Here is an 18,876-nt window from a genome sequence, read left to right as displayed (position 1 = left end):
TTTTCTTGCTTATCAATTTTTTTAATTTTTTTAAGACAAAAAATATAAACGTTATGTTAAATAGTGCTTAAAACAAACAAACAAACAAACAAAATCTGCCAATGGAAAAAGAAATATTTTCTTGAAATAAGTTTACTTTTTTCATAAACACTTAATTCAAGAATTTTTTTCTTATTCCATTGGCAGATTTTTTTGCTTGTTTTAAGCACAAATTCACTTAAATTTTATATTTTTTGTCTACAATCTAGACTTATTTTCCTATGTCATTTTGCTCATCAAGAAAATACATCTTAATTTAAGAATTTTTTGATATTTTTACTAATAAACAAGACAAATATAGACGGTTTCATCGGATGCACGTGCGCTGACGCGATACACGTCTGGATCTGAACTTTACTTCGGTTTAGTTTTTTAAATGGTCTGACTAGTTGCTAAACTGATCTCTTGAACAAATGCCTCGTCGAAAATAACAAATGTTTTGGTTTCCTAGATAATCCATGTGTTGTTTTTTTGCTTGTTATATAAATAAACTAAGAACTTTGTTGTTATTTATTCTTAGCGAAGTTTACCAGAAGTTACGTGCGGACCACGACAGCCGCTTGTTTATGTTGTTGTTGCTGCTGAAACCGTCTATACTAAGTACACTGCAAAAAATGATTTTCAAGAAAAAAAATCTTTGTATTCTTTTCTTGTTTTCAGTAAAAATATCTAACAATTCTTAAATTAAGATGCTTTTTTAAAGAGTAAAATCACCCAAGAAAATAAGTCTAGTTTTTAGAAGAAAAATATTAAATTTAAGTGATTTTGTGCATTAAACAAGCAAAAAAATCTACCAATGGGGTAAGCAAAAAAATCTTGAACATTTTTTTCAAAACACTAAATTCAAGAAAAATCAAGAAAAATTTATTTTCCCCATTGGCAGATTTTTTTGCTTGTTTTATGCACAAAAACACTTAAATTTGATATGTTTGGTCTAAAAACTTATTTTCTTGGGTCGTTTTGCTCATCAAGAAAAAGCATCTTAATTTAAACATTTTTAGATACAGTATTTTTACTAGAAAAACAAGACAAAAATATTTTTCTGTAAAAAAATTTTTTTGCAGTGTAAAATTATGTTTTATAAAGGATGTCTTGTGGTGACTTTTATTTTATCAATTTTTTACATACAATATCTATTTTTTTATGTTTCAGGAACCTTATTATAGTTTGGATCCTATTTCAATATACAGTAACTCCAAAGCACAATGTGGTTGAAAACCAGTAGATGAAAATTGGCTTCTGGGCTTCAGCCAGTAGTCGATACATAACTTATTAAAGTTGCATTATACTCATATAAATGGTCTACCGATAAATCCATGGCTAGTTTTGAATTGTCTGACTGATTAAGTTAAATTACATTTTAAAACAAAAGCACGTTGGGACGCAATGTGACGTGATGTAGTGAAGCTACTGCACTGTCATAAAAATCTTGATGTTATTCGACTCCGGGAGCTGTGCTCCTGACATCCATCTAAATCTTGTGCCAAACCCTGCTGCTGTCCAAGTGCTGCGGGAATTGATTGCTTGCATTATTGATGACCGTGAAATGCTGTGTTTAGATGGCTTAGTAATTACTGCTATCTATATTAAGAATTAAACATGTCTCCGCTCATACAGTTGGGCATAATTGTTCTTTAGAAGTCGGATACTTCAGAGTAAGCAATGAAGTGCTATTTAAAGTATGATAAACATGATGTATTCTGGCATTTGAAATTCATTTTACTTTCATATTTTGGGATTTTCCAAATGCAACTCATCCACAATAAGACCTGGAACACAAATTTAGAGTTAATCTCATGAAAAAGACAAAACCAGACCTCACATTAAATTTACCCTGAATATGTGAAAAGTATTATGCACAGAATGCCAAGAACTGCGTATGCATATTTATGTAAATGCACACGTGTACATGAAAGATGCTAACCGTAGCACCCACATAAGGACTCGGTGGGGACCTGTTGTTTTCAGCTTTAAACACATCGCTCATCTGTTACCCTGTTGTGAAGCAGATTAGATACTGAAGGTATGATGAAAACATCCTGAACCCCAGACAGTATGGAGACAAACAACATATGAAAAAATCAATGGGCTGCATGTTTGAGTTGATTCACGTCTGGAATATTTTATGAGGTTTGAATGGCTCACGCAGGCTCAAACATAACATGGCAGCGAGCGAGCACTTCTAATATAATCAACAAAGCTGTCTATGTCATATGCTTGCTGTGTAGACAGCTTTGTTGATTATAATAGGACAGATACTGTATACTGTATAGCCCGTGTCCCATCTCGCACACATATACAGTGCACTAAAATGTATAAATACTTACAGGTAATAGGCACATACTGTACTTATATGGCAAGAATGGATTGGGCGTTCCCAAGGATTCGGACATACAGTGCACATTTCAAGTCAAGTATTGTCATTTCATATAGCATAATAAAATTAGACACTGTTTCTCCTGGATCTCGTGACCAGTTTTGGACTTGAGAAAGGAACGCAAAACTTTTGCAAATATTCCAGAGGGCCAAAAACTCAAAGATTCATATCATATAGTGAGTGCTGCTGACAATGATGGTTACAGGCTAATTGCCTCAGACTTCAAACCATTTACACAATCTTTCTTCACTGAGGAACGCAGAAGTCCTCATCACTGCCATCATCAATTAAACGCTGAATCAAATGGAGAGTCGATCTACAAATGGCATCCCGGAAGCCAAAACCCAACACAACAACTGTTCAATAAATTGAAAGGCAGTCAGCAGGCTTCTGTCTCTCATTAAACTTGCAACCATGCGGAGCTCCTTTTTCACAAAACAAATGACAATTAAATATCATCTGTGGAAAATCTCTCACACCTGCACGTACACAATCCGCGTATGACTGATACGGCCTAAAACATTTTGTACATTTTAATGTAGCATTCATCTCGAAGGAGATAAACAGAATAAATAATTCATTTACATCCATGCATTTGGCAGGTGCTTAATCCAAAGTGCATTAAGTCCATATATGTTCTATCATTATGTGTGTTCTCTGGGGATCGAACCCATGATCAGTTGATCTACCATGCACAGAATAAAAGTAAGAATTTTTGTGATGTATTAGTGGTGCAAAATTCTCTACCATATTGCATGTTGTAGTTGGTTACTAGGGCATTGCTATGCAATTGGTAGGGATGCGGTTGCTATGGTATTCTTGGGATTTGCTATTGCGTTGCATAAAGTATATAAAGTATATTCTTTAAAATATTCTGGTGCCTGGATACTAACTCAGAAAACACCATTAATAAATGTTAACCTATTTTTTCAGATCAGCTGATGCAATTGAAATCTGTATTAAAAACGGCCAATATGCCATTGATACACACCAAAACATATTTTGCATCATATATTCAAATATTGTTTCATTGATTTATCATAGACATCCATTGTTTTCATATAGTAGGCTACACCTGATGACATTAGAATATTTGATGTAAACCATAATTTTTTTTTTCAAGTTACGTTTTGGGTAGTTTGTATGGACAAAACCAACCGTTGAGTTTAAATTAACCTATGCTGGGTTGTTTCAATCAATTATTAGGTCATATATGGACATTTACCACGTATTTAAAGGGGGGGGGGGGGGGGTAAATGTTTTCATGCATTCTGACTTATTAACAAAGTTTGCGTGAGCCTCATGCTAAACATAAGCAAAGTGTCAAAAAAGCAGTTGGACGTGTTACAGAGTAATTCTGTGCCGAATGGACTTCGCCAGGGTTCTTTCAAGTTTCGAAAAGTTTTTTTTTTTAATACAGATCCAGCTGACGTATCGAGGGTAAGACATACATCATTTCTTTTTATGGGCATTTCTCCGGAAAAACACGGCCGCACGTCAATCAGCGGGAGAGAGAGAACGGAGGACGCTAAGTCACAGGCATCACTTCACGCGAAAGCTTTGTTTTATATCAAGACTCAACACTGGCACGAAATAAGAAGTGTGTTTTTGGGTGTAAGGAAAAGAAAGCCAGTATTATGGAAACAATGGATATAGTTTGTTTATTCGAGTTTTGCATGTGTGTTTGTTAAACGCTGGATTTCGGTGAAAAGTCCCAACCGGGTCATGAGTTGCATGCGGTAAGTAAGACTTCTGTGTTATGTTTCAATCATATAGTAAATCATAAGTTATCCAGTGTTGAATACAGTGTTGCATGACTCGTGACTCGCTCCTCCCGCAGCTCGTAACTCCTTCCGAATGTTTTTGTCGCTAGAGCTGATCTGTTTTTTATAAATCTGATAAAACTAAAGACTCTTCAGAGATATGAAGGATGTAGTCCTACTCTATAGGTATTCAAGATTAACATCAGATATGCAAAAACAGCGTGTGTTATGGGAGCTTTAACCCAGCAGGTGGGTTTGTCCAAATTTCATCCAATTATAAAGGTTAAAACAACCCAGCATTTTTAAGAGTGATACTCAATAAAACATATAGGCAGAGATGGGACCAAGTCACACATGTGCAAGTCTCAAGTAAGTCTCAAGTCTGAACCTTCAAGTCTCAAGTAACTCCCAAGTATTTTTTTTCTTGGGCAAGTCAAGTCAAGTCGAGTCACAGGCTATGTCAAGTCAAGTTAAGTCAAGTCCAAGTCAAGTCACCTTATTATTGTAATTTTACCTGCAGAATCTGATCTTAATAAAGTGACAAGATACAGTAAGTAACTATCAGTAAATTACAATAATTTGGATTTGCATTGTAAATACTCATGTTCAATAAAATACATAATGGAATCAAACAAAATTGTAACTTCATAAATTATTTATTTTTCACTTCTGCCAACCGTGTTTGAAATTTTCCACATTGAGTCCATACTGTAAAACAAATAACAGCTTAACATCCAACAGACCCCTCTCTGAACACCTCCCTTTCTCTCAAACACAGTTTACGTACAACATTAAACTTTGTTACATTTCTCTCTCTCTCTCTCTCTCTCTCTCTCCCTCTCTCTCTCCCTCTCTCTCTCTCTCTCTCTCTCTCTCTCTCTCAAACATGCGCCCAGAAAAAACGAGCGCGTCGCACCTCTTTCGTTCGCGTGCCTAAATTTGAAATAACGAACTTGAGCGCGCCAAAGACGCGACATGTGAACCGCCCCTAACATTGTAGAATCAAGTAATTTTTCTCTGTATGTGTGTTCAGGTGGCAAACTTGAAAAAGAAGTATTAAAAAATAAAAATAAGTATTTTAAAAAATAAATCAAAATTATTTTGCCCACATTTGTCCCCCACACGGTATGATGAGGGCTACATTAGCTATTATTACATTAGCGAACTACCAACTAACCAGATATTAACAAATTGACAAGCACTTACTGGGCATAATGGCTCTTTAAATGACGAACGAAATTAGTGGTTGTCGTCTGGCTGCCCGTAATTTTAATGTTGCATGTCTTGCAACGCACTGTTCGTCTGTGTGTTTGTTAAACGCTGGATTTCGGTGAAAAGTCCCAGCCGGGTCATGAGTTGCATGCGGTAAGTAAGACTTCTGTGTTTTGTTTAAATCATATAGTAAATCATAAGTTATCCAGTGTTGAATACAGTGTTGCATGACTCGTGACTCGCCCCTCCCGCAGCTCGTGACTCCTTCCGAATGTTTTTGTCGCTAGAGCTGATCTGTTTTTTATAAATCTGATAAAACTAAAGACTCTTCAGAGATATGAAGGATGTATTCCTACTCTATAGGTATTCAAGATTAACATCAGATATGCAGAAACAGCGTGTGTTATGGGAGCTTTAACCCAGCAGGTGGGTTTGTCCAAATTTCATCCAATTATAAAGGTTAAAACAACCCAGCATTTTTAAGAGTGATACTCAATAAAACATATAGGGCCGGTTTCTCAGACAGGGCTTAACTGTAGTCCCTGACTAAAATGATTGCTTGAGCTGTCTTAACCGAACTCTTTGTTTTGTCTCAAAATGCACATTACTTTTTGTAAGCTATGTTTATAAAAACTACTTAAATTTGATTAATCTACAGTAAGCCATGTCTGGGAAACTTCCCCATAGTGTAATAGCTTTTATATTTTAAAACATAACCCACAGCTCCAAAAAAATCTTCCCTTTAGGTATAATGGCTAATAAAATATACATGAATGACTACCCTGTGAAAAATAAGTAGAAGGAATCTTGTTTTTCATCTTCATCTATGCCTTATGTTCATCCGCTGGGCAGAATCCTGTCAGGTTCGACCGCAACAGCAGGACACAACAGTGGTGTTGACTTGTGTTAGCAGCAGTACATCAATGACAGCTCCTGTGGTTTTAAGACTCATGTGCATATTGCAAGTCAATTAAACCTTGCTATTTCCTCTTGTGTGGAAAGTATTTTCAAACTTTGACAGGTTCTGACAACTTGGAAGGTATTGGGATTACTGTACTATATATGAACTCCATAACTCCCCTGCACTGAGCATAACTCATTAAATGTTTCATGCTAAAATCACCTCAGGTCTTGCATGTCGAACCAAAGATGTAGCACAAAGAACTCACATTTGTGAATTCATGCAAAATGATTTAATGTGTATCATTAGATTGCAAAATGGTCCTTTTGGAGAGTTATAGTATGCCTTCATTTTATTTTCAAAATCTTTTTCAAAAGATGAAGGATAACTGTTTTTCATTATATGAGACACCCCTTCATCTCTCTCTCTGTCTTTCTTTTATTATGGCTCATATCCAGTTTAAAATATGTGCGACAGCAGTCTAGCTTAAATCCCAATTAATTCTACTTAACTAAGCTTCCTTAAAGATGTCTATTACACGGTCCGAACTGCCATTCCCATCACTTTGGGCCCTATCTTGCACCCAGCGCAATTGACTTTGTCAGTGACGCATTTTCCCTCCACAGACGCACGTCGGAAAACTAGGGAATGAACTTGCGCTCCCTGGGCGGTTCAGCGCAAAAAAGGAGGCGTGTTGCGGCGCAAACCATCCCTGATGCTATTTTGCAGTTTCAAAAAACAACTGCGCCACTGACCAAAAAAAACTAGTCTAAAGTCAGTGGCGCGTTGCGCGTGGTTCATTATGCTATTTTAAGAGCGCATGCTTGACCATAATGTATAGCGTGCGCAACGCGCACACACTTTGCATCTACAATAATCTACACAGATGCAACAGTTATTTTTGCAAATCATAAATTGTTACAATAAAAAATATTAACACATGAGATAAGGGAAATCATTGTGGTGAGGATTGTGGTGATAGTTTTTATTTATTGTGTGGCTGCGTTAAAAAATTCTCATGCAAATAACGATTAAAATATACATATATAAAGTTTGTTGTGTGGCTGTATTACGTTTATTTTATGTAAATAATAATTAAAATGTTTTCATAAGAAACCTTAATGTATATGAACTTGATTTGTAAGAGTACTTTGGGGTTGGACCTTGCTTGCGTTTCTTGGGTCCGATTTCAAAGCCCCCAAACTCTTTCAGCGGTGAGGGTGGACGCAGCGATGTCTTCTGCTGGCGTCAGGTTCTGTGTAGAGGCAGATCCCCCTTCCCGTTACACGGCGTGCCCGATTTATGCTGGCAAGCTTGGGATTCCCCCAGCTCCTGACATCATTGTAGCGTTTGGCGCAACGATAGGGATGCCAGCTGATGAGACAATTGTGGCTATTTCCTCTCACGCCTGTTTAACCTACGCTGATTTGGGCGGGTTTCTCCAATCCCCATACAAAACAACTTCTCTGTCTTTGACTGCTCTTACAAGAACGTCGGTCTCCTCGGCTGTGAACCGCTCCTGGCGTGCGCCTGGTAAATCCGCCATAATAATAGCAACCCGCCAACTTGCGCCCTTGCGTTTAAAGGGAATGTTGGATAGCGTTCTGATTGGTTTATTTGACGTTACGCCCAAACCACACCTATGAATAATGAACCTACTTCAGACCAACCCCTTATTGATTTGCGCCTGGCGCAAGAGTTATTTCTCCCGCCGGGAAAATAGCAACAGCGCCCAAGATCCGCCCACAAAGTCACTTGCGCTTCGCACTTGCGTTTCAGATCGTTAAAATAGGGCCCTTTGAGTGTCAGATCAAAAGTATTATCCAGCTGTATTCATACAGTCACACATTTACAATCTTAACCCAACCCAAATCTTTTATGATAGCCTCCTGCCCAGAATTGGACTTTCTGTAGGGAAGCCTTGACCGGTGAAAGTTAAGACGGGAGGGGGTTGGAGCAAAAAAGAAAATTTAAGAAGTCTAAAAAACTTCCTTTACTTCCATTTCTTATTGCACCATGCCTTACGTAACATCAAAGTGACCTTTTTCACTTACAACAGAGTCAGACTTGGGCCCAGAGGGTCAGCAAATGAAAGATAAAGCAAGACTTTTTTTAAAAAGTTTGAGAAGATTCTTCCGTCTCAACTTGATTCCACTTGGGGTGAAAGAGAAGAGGGAACAGACAGAACAAAAGGAAAGAAATCTGGAACAAGGGGATTCGCAGAATCCCAAAGCATCCGTGATCCAGCACCTTGGCAATAAAAAGGATGCCTTGGTCTGATGGGTCGTGAGACAGATCCTTTCTTTGTGCAGGGAGCTGTGAACAGACACAAAAGTTTCTTGCATTCAACACAGGGCGTGAGGTGGCTCAACCATATCTTCTGTCTGTGTTCCCACAGGCAGACAGACAGTTATGTAAAGAAGCATTTGGATGCATCGTGCCACACAGGGGTTTAAATGAAAGAACCCCAGAGAGCCGCTTTTCTCGCAGACACTTTGTCTAAACTAATCAGTGCGGGGTAATGACAGGAATGATTGAGATGTGCATCATGGGACGAAGTGACCGAAAGCCGATGTGGAATAAGCTGTCATTTTCTGCAGAGGTGAGAGGGTGCAAGAGAGAGAGAGAGAGAGAATAATTTTAAAACCTCGCTGGCTGCTGGCTGCATTACAATTTGTACGCGTTTACCATGCTTAAAAAGAATAAAGGATCCATTGTTGGCAATAGGGGTAATTGCTGCAATTTAACTCAACAGGTCATTTTCCAGGGTAGGAGTATTTTTAAAGGCATGTTTTGTATTGACACATGCAGTAGGCTGCAAAAAACTAGTGAACACATTGTAAAACGCAGCTTATTAAACTCTATTGCGACAACATGCCCCGCTATTGTGATGTGAAGTACTCATAATGGTAACCTGCCCTTAAGCAGCAACAGCCTTTATAGACTTTATAGATAGAGATATTTAACCAGTGAAACAATTTTGAAACACAGAACTATTTTATGAAACTGCAAATATAAGCTAAACTATAAAATGATGTTAAAGGGGACAGAGAATGAAAAACCATTTTTACCTTGTCTTTGTTGAATAATGGTAGTCTACCCGCATTCACAAACATACAAAAAGTGCTAGACATGCTAAACATCTCAGTCTCATAGAAATTCCTCTTTTAGAAATATCAGCCAGAAAACGGCCCAATCTGAAAAACTGATGCTTATGACATCACAGGCATCTCACTGCCCCTCCACTTTAAAATAATTGGCTACATTTTTTGAGCGGCAGCAAAGTCAGCCAATCAGTAATGAGATTGCAAGTTAAGCCAGTAGGGGGAGCCAAATAGGTGCAAAACCACTTGTTTAAAATCCCCACCCTAATAGAGCTAACTGAGAGAGGTTTTTAGGAAGCTTCTAAGGCATTACAGACCCAAACAAAAAAAAAATTGTCTACATGTCACATCACAGAACAAGGATAAATACTACGTTCAATCACTCTATGTCACCTTTAAATATGATCCAAAAATGGTCACTGCCCACTGGACGACATGAACATGCAGACCATGTCTATAGAGACTGTCCTCCAAAATATAACGACCTCATAAGTCGTTTGTGCGAGCACCTTATTACGACATAAAGTGACGTATTAAGGGATTAGTGTCCTCTAGCGGCAGTAGCTTATAAATACAACCTGTTGTCACGTTTTAATTTTTTTTATACATTAGGTTAGCCATTTAATTTTGTGAATTTGTAAATGTAGAAATGGTTTCATAAACATTTATGGTTTTGATTATGTTGGAGCATCTAACCGCACCCTCACCCTTACCATAAACCCAACCACTTCTCAACCATATAAAACACAACACGTAAGTAAAAGTACAGTCAGGTATTTATTGCATAAAACTGTATAAAAGTATTACAAACTATTCGCGTTGCAAACCTTGCGAACCAAAGCCATATGATTACTTTATATGAAGAACTCTGTGATCTCATTTAAACATAAACCAGCATGACGTAGTCGGTCACAAGAGCCAATAGCGCTTCACATTCTTAGATGACGTAATGATGCAATCGGTCACGACAAGACACACGAAAGCCAATGCCCTTTTCACAGCAACGCTTCTTCTGGCGGCAGTTTTTAAATCAGTCTTCACCGGATCTGATATTTTCAGCGGATTATCATCACTTTTGCATCTTTTCTTCAAATAAATCGATCGTTTGACCTCGGTATACTTGGTATATTTTAAGTACATTTTTGAAAACTTGTGAATTTTTTGTATGCTGTGTTTATATCATATAATTAATAAATGGGTATGTCATTTGCCCTAAATGCCTGAATATTGTAATGTGTAATAAAATGCAATTAATCATGGCGATTTAAATTAAAAATGTTATCCCTGTACATTTCATCATAGCAAAATGATACCCCAAAATATCATTTTATACCCTAATATATATTAAGTTTTACCTGCTGCCGGTAGAGGTGCTAATTTAGTAAATGCATCTATTGGTCGTATTTGGTGAAATGGACAAACTACCAAAGCAATCCTATGGGTTGGAGGATATGTTGGTATATTGTGTCTGTAAGTCCAAGACCAAATCTGAATGTCTACACAATGTGCAAGCTAGGTCCACTATTTGGACGTCTAACCATGACCCCAGTTAGATGTCAATATGCAGTTCAACATTTGAACGCCTGAGGTAACTTTTTTTGACGTCTTAGAAATGTCAACATTAAATGCTGTAATGGACAACTGGTGACTACTCGCATCCAGGGTTCTAAATTAACTTTTTTGACCACCAGCCAAAGTGGCTGGTAACTTTTTAAAGTTACCAGCCAATCAGTATTTCCACTAGCCAAATTTTTTGAGATTTACACATGGGCACAAAATATTTACACCGGAACACATGCCCCACCCACCCCTGTGTCTCTGTCTATCCTCCCTGCTCTGCCCGTTCGTTCTCCTTCATCCTTTAGTTTTCTGGTGGACGCGGTCAGTTCGTTTCCATGGTTTCTCGCGCTGGTTTCGCTGCAAACTGCGCACAGGCAATTGGCGTATTAAACATCATCACGTAGCATTACGGCACAGTGTTCATGTAGGAAGTACTGCCAGAGGGTAAATGACCGAGAACAGAGCTTTATGTATCATGCATGCAATGCCTCATGCATCACCGGCCAAACTGGCTAGTAAGTTTTTATTAACACCCGCCAAAATGAATTTTAACCCGCATTTGGCTAATTGTTAATTTAGAACCCTGCTCGCATCCCTTACGAAAATTAACCAAGGTTTTATTTTGGTAAAAGTGTATGTTTTCTTTTTTTGGTGTATTGATTACTATCAACAAAACTATGGTTTTACTACACTAACCATGGTTTTAACTATGGTTTTTGAAAATGGGTTAAACATTATTTGTTATTTAAAGGAACAGTATGTAAGAAATTTATATCAATGAATCATAAAATGGCCCTGATATATCACTAGACATTAAGAAATCATTTTCATTTCAAATACTTATATCACTGACAACAGATGTCTGGCCAGGATATTGTCATTTAAAAAGTGGAGTTGCAGCCCTCAACTGATGTTTATGTTGTCATTTTTTGTATTGGCCACCAGTTGTGTGATTGCAGTACCAGTTTTAGCCACAAGTTTTGTGATTGCAATACCAGTTTTGGCCACAATCCTACATACTGTTCCTTTAATTATTTATGTATTTTTACATTTTCCTATTTTTCCTCTTACTGCTTCATTTTAAGTATCTCTGCTTCTCTGTCTCGATTTTGTTTAATGTGGTACATGTTATCAATGCAAATCCATCCATTCAAGCATTTCATCTGCTGTTGTTACAAAGAAAGCTATAGGAAAATGTACTTGAACAATATGCCACCTTCTGAAATATAAAAGTAGTATAAAAACGTCGAAATGTCTAAAATTTGTTTAAATTTGATATAGAAAAGAAATCCACAACAACCACATTTGGACTACAATATGCTAAAGAGGTCCTATAGTATACGCTGGAATAAAGACCTTTTTTCAACGTCAATTTGTGAAGTGGGAGATCAAATTTGATATAGAAAAGACATCCACAACAATAACATTTGGACTACAATTAGCCCCTATACAGAGGTCCAATGAATGTCAATACTGGATGTTCAGTAGACGTTGGAAAAAAAGACGTTGTCTGGTGTCACAGTCTGCACCTGCAGGGGACCAAAATTGGATGTGCAAAAAAGACATCCAAAAGACGCTGTTTCGACATCGTATTGCTCAGTGGGTGGGGAAGCCCCCTATAAAAAAGGTCATAATATGTACCATTTAGCTACTGACATGTATACATTAGGTATTAATATGTATCTATGAGATAATAATATGAACTCTTTAGGTATAAAGGTGTACTGTTGTAGAGCCCCAGTGAAAGCTGGGGCCATATTTGGACATTTTTTCAAACAGTGAATAAAATGACGGCTCTGTAGTCAAAGATACTTTTATAAAGAAATTTGTATCATACATTTTCCAAAATTTATGAACTTAATACACAGAGTCTTTTATTTATATACAGTATACAGTACTCTTACTGTATGTTACGCTCTTCTCTCAGATTGAATACATCGCTCATGTTCAGTTTCTATCTGTGGATCTCTCTCACTATAGCTTTCTCTGATACTGTTTTTCTGTTTCTCATTCCTGTTCTCCAGACAAACCAGACAGTTGTGATAACAGCAGAAATTGATCATTATAGAACATCGACTGTATCTGAAGTCCCCTGTTGTTTCAAGCGTATGTAATATGGAGCTGCTATTTGTTTGACTGTGATAGAAAATAGGTTTTCAGTGATTTATGTACGTGCTTTCATTTTCAGTTTTTTGTGGTTTGTATCATTGTTTTGATCAGCGTGCAACTACGCTCAAAAAATGCTGGTTTTTTTTCAACCCAGCGTTTGGTCAAAAAGGGACGAGCCCAGCAGCTGGGTTGAAATTAACCCAGAAAATTTTTATAATTGACCCAACACAGCAGTTTGGGTTAAAACAGCCTAGCATGGGTTAAATTACAACTCACACTGCAAAAAATGATTTTCAAGAAAAAAGTTTTAGTATTTTTTTCTTGTTTTCAGTAAAAATATCAAAAAATTCTTAAATTAAGATGCCTTTTTTTGATGAGCAAAACGACCAAGGAAAAAAAGTCTAGTTTTAAGACCAAAAATACCAGTGATTTTTTGCATAAAACAAGCAAATCTGCCAATGGGGTAAGCATTTTTTTCCTGAAATTTTCTTGAATTTAGTTTTTAAGAAAAAATTTCAATATTTTTTGCTTACCCCATTGGCTTTTTTCTTGTTTTATGCACAAAATCACTTAAAGTTGATATTTTTGGTCTAAAAACTAGACTTGTTTTCTAATAAGTCGTTTTGCTCCTCAAGAAAAATCATCTTAATTTAAGAATTTTTATATATATTTACACTGAAAACAAGATTTTTTTTTCTTGAAAATCATTTTTTGCAGTGCAGCGACCAGGGATCGTCCCTTTTTGACAAAAGGTTTGAAAAATCCAGCATTTTTTGGAATGTAGAGATAATGGTAAATTCAAAAGATTTCATCTAAACCAGTAATCTCTCAATCTTGTTCAGGACAACACACCAAAAATGTACTGTATAATTCACCAACAAAAACATATTATGGGCAGTACAAACCAAGTTTGTTACGTAGTTGGGTAATTCTCACGAAGTCCAGATTTAGAAGGAATTTAGAAGAAGCCACATTCTTTTGAACATATAAGATTAAGGTCTGAACTTACTGCAACCATTATTTTTAGAGAATTAAAAAATATTTCCTATAGAATTATTTAAATTTTTTAGATTATCATTATCAAAAATGATCATTACCGCAACATGATATACATTAAATATATGCATTTACAAACTCATGTTTCGGTAATGAGAACTAAAAAGTTGTCTAGGTACTATGACAAACAAAATTTCAACTTTTATCTGGAGAGAAAAAATAAGAACTGCTTACCTGGTAGTCATCTTGTGTGTCACAGTCAATTATGTCCCTTCCAATAATTTTTTTTTCAAATGTTAGTTCCTTGAGGGCTTAAACAATGATTGAAAATTGTTGCGGAGGATGAGAAAATTGGTCTTGGACACATTTATATTCATTATTATTGTCTCTACATTACCAATGATCACCAAATACCACATGTTTCTTTACTGTTAATGTTTTTATTAAAAAATAAATTACATATATTAGACTTTTTAATTAGAAATATTTCCATGTCAAAGAACCCAAATCCAGTCATGGACACGTTGCGGTAATGACAATGTTCCCCTTAATTGTGGAAAAAACTACAAAATTGGTTTGTATGATGTCATTTGAAATCATGTGCAAAATAGTACATGAAGAGATGTTTGTAACTGTATGCTTCTTATTTTGATACTCTTACATTGCATTTACTTTTTTAACAAAATGTTTGATGATACCTCATAAGTCTAATTTCGCGAGAATCACCCAGTTGCATTCAATGTCATACTTACATTAATCCACAAAGTGCCTTTCTTATTAAATGTTGGTACAGTCTCTGAAAAAAGTAAAAAATCTGTTACTGGGGTAATACCCTATCAAAAAGTACACCTTTTGTACCTTAAAGGTACATCTGTACCTAAATGGTACGTAATAGGACTTTTTAAGAGGTACCATTCCAGTGCCAGCTTTTGTACCATTTTATTCTAACAGTGTATATCGCTATATGCCATATTTGCATTTTATTATTTGCATTTAGCACTGTTTTTACCTTTCTTCACTATCCACGATACAGACCCACAGCACTTTTAAGTTACAAAACACTAGAGATTCAAAAGAAGTGCCATTTAAATATAAAAAACATGCGGCTTTGTGTACACACTCACACACTGAGAGCTCCTTAAGTATCTCCACTATTCAAACCAGCAGTGCCATTTCTCCATCACACATTTTTTACAGATATTTAGCCGTATAAATGCTTGCACAAAAACACACAGTTTTGCGGTACTGTAAAAAATCAATGTAAAGACAAGCACAAGCTCGCATTTAAAATCCATAATAATTTTGGAAGTGCCGGTCTGAATAACAGTGTGTTAGTAAGTCACTTACGGCTGGACAAACTGCTCTCCTGTGACGTGTAACTGGACTATGACTCAGCCCCGAAAACTGATACTCTTGCTTAATGCAGCATTACAATCCTCCTGCGACTAACTGAAACTGCTGTAATTAGTGTTGTGTTTACCACAGTTATTACAGTCCTGCAACTTGTTTTGCATTTTTAAAATGCCACCCCTCAAGCATTGCACTGTTTTTTCCAATTTTCAGCTTTGGCTAAAAATGCACTCACGTTTATTAATTTGGCAGATGCTTTTATTCAAAGGGTGACCAAAAGTGATGTCCAACTCTGAATTGACATGTTTGCTCTTTGATTTAAATATTTTTGCATATGCATTAATTTAAGTGCATGTTGCATTTGGTGTATTTGTAGTTTAAACTGAAGCTTAAGGAGGTTTGGGAAAAAAATACACATGCGCAGGGCAATGACTACAAAATATTAAAACAAAAGAGGATCAGCAAATATAACAGATACAACTTTGGTCAATGTATGCTTTATTACCTGATCATTTTTGTATATTGTAATGAAACCCAGATTCCCTAATATGCTATGGTCTGCCTTTTGCCAAATTATTTTGTCTAATAAATACCTTACGTTTAGTGTTTTATCCATACCCTACATCTCATATTTTAATGGTTTATTCTAACCTGGGGGGCATTAGAAGCAAATATTGTACAAATGTACCTTCACATACATATCACTTTTGGCCATTACTTTATATTTCATCAGTATGTGTGTTCCCATAACATTTTGTGCTGCTAACAGAATTGGCCCAATTAAGCTACAGGAACACTGCAAGTTTTGTGGTGTTGCCAAGCTATGAATAGATAAAATGCAAGAATAATTCATGTGCATTGAAAAAATATCAATTTTGTGTGTATATGGGGGGCGGGGCGCTGGGTTGGATGTAACATGTCCCAACAGCCACGAATATCATGATGTCTTGCTTAATTCAGCTGGATGGTGCATTAGGTTTCTCCTGAAACCTGCAGTAATTAAACATCAAAGTCACCATGAGGGCCGAGAGTTTGTGAGGGTGCACTTTAATGGATGGCACACATAGCAAACTCTGACATTGGGAGAACAATAATGGATTGTCATAATGAACCAAGAGCGAGTAGCAATACTGTGCATTTTACAAAAGCGAGCTTTTCAGTAAAACAAAATGTCCAAACGCACAAAGTGCTCAGGCTAAGTTTTGGAACCAATGAAAATCATCACCAGGTGTTGCTGAGCAACAAGAGAAACATAATAATGAATGAGAAAGATGGAGCCAAGTGTGATGGCGAGAGGGCGAGAGAGAGAGAGAGAGAGAGAGAGAGAGAGAGAGAGAGAGAGAGAGAGAGAGAGAGAGAGAGAGAAAGAGAGAGATATCAATGTGATTTTGTGGTGCTGTATGAAGCTCAGGGATTTTCCGAACATTCACAGCATTTCGGCAGCTCACAATCTGCTCATTAACGCTGGACCAGACTACACACACATCTGCATTCTTTAAGAGTTCCCAAACCCTGCAGACAAACAACTAAAACTCTTGTCAATCCTCACTTGTGTGCTTGTCTGTGTTAGAAAGTTTGCATAATGGACAGGTGCAGCAGAAGAATCTGTAAGCAACAATACCGTCTGTTGGTCATTAGCGAAAGTAAACAGTTTTATAGACCCCTCTGAAAGCCTCATGAATTATGCAAGTGAAATCTGAAAGGGCAAATTACAATAAGTTTAACATAAACATGCAGAGATTCAACAAAAGCTCATTTTCAAACACTTGACTTTGTTTTCTCGCAGAAGGCAGTGTGTGCTAATAAATCTGAAATGAGAATTTCTTCAATTTGCCATCCTCAAACAAGAAGCCCTGCGAGCTATGAACTCAAATTGTTTGCTGAGCATAATTTGCCTGTGATGAGGATTTACTGCGTGTGAAGGAAATCTTCCAACATTCGTTAATGTTTATGAAGAAGTTTGATAACTTTGTAGGATTCAGCTGAGAATAAAAACCTGAAAGCAAACAAAGTTTCTTCACGCAGAACTTCTGTCAGCTCTGTGTAAGGGTTAATTATACTGGTGCTTGTGTGATTTACTGATGGGTCTAATTTGCAAAAAGTGACTGAAATGGAGATGATCTTAAAAAAAAAACTTGATATGGCCAGATCTTTAGAGAATTGCCACTGGAGAGTTTCACTGCAATATTATCTGGCCAGAAGGTTGCTGTGGTGAGCTTCCAACCTTTTGGATCAAGCAAAACTTTATCGGGTGTTGACGAAAGGTAAAATGTATTTTGTTTGTATAAATCATTGACACTTAAAAATACTTTATGTCAATATGTCCGATTTCAATGAAAGGTATGTACTGTAATATAGCTAAAAATATGTATTATATCTATTTTCAGTGTTTTCAGTTTTCATTTAGTCAGTGTTGATTCTGTTACCAACAAACTCTGTTACCAAGGTGCCAACAGTATGTAAAATAGCTGGCAGTTATACAGTTATCTCTCTCTCTCTCTCTCTCTCTCTCTCTCTCTCTCTCTCTCTCTCTCTCTCTCTCTCTCTCTCTCTCTCTTTCTCTCTCAATTTCAATTTCAATTTCAATTCAATTTCAATTTAAAGAACTTTATTGGCATGATTGTGTCACTTACAATATTGCCAAAGCATTATACATAAAACGAGAAACATACAATAACACAATATTAACAAACATTAAGGTGCAATTAAGCTAAGGTGCTGGGTGATGGATGAAGTACTACTGCAAAATAAAATAAAATAGAATCAGAGGATATTTACAATATAAAGTTGACTTTGAAATATAAACATATGAAGTATACAAATGTACATTTATGGAGGCACATGAGAGGTAAAATAAAAGTACTGTACAAGATCAGGGCTGTGGATTATTTCTGATGGTGTGTAACTGATAAATGAATTTAGCAGCAACTGATGGGTGTCTGTCTTCCCCCAGTAACATCTTCATTTGATCTGAATCTGAAGAGCTATGAAACTCTGGTATGAGCTTTGAGATTTTGTCAAAGTGTTTTTCTCTAAGCTCTTTATATTTACCACAGTAAAGGAGAAAGTGTGTCTCTGTCTCGATCTCGCCACTGTCACAATGGACACAGATTCGCTCATCTTTTGGGAGCCATGTTTGTCTATGTCGGCCTTTCTCTATTGCCAGACTGTGATCACTGAGTCTGTATTTAGTGAGGATTCGTCTCTGCTTTACATCTCTAACTGTGGAGAGATATTCTGACAGACTGTATTTTCTGTTTAGTGCCCGATAACATTCTAGTTTGCTTTGGTTTTTACTTTCATTATCCCAATGATCCAAATATAAAGTTTGACTTTCTTTAATGATTTGGTTTATTGTGGTTTGTTTGCGTTCATTAGTGCTGGTCTGGAGTTTTAGAGCCAGTTGACAGATGGGACTGGTTTTAGGTCTCTTCTCTTGGGTTTTAAGGGCTTCATATTGAAGTG

This window comes from Paramisgurnus dabryanus, chromosome 22 (assembly GCF_030506205.2).
Source record: "Paramisgurnus dabryanus chromosome 22, PD_genome_1.1, whole genome shotgun sequence".
NCBI lineage: Eukaryota > Metazoa > Chordata > Actinopteri > Cypriniformes > Cobitidae > Paramisgurnus > Paramisgurnus dabryanus.
Note: the sequence above shows the minus strand (reverse complement) of the source record.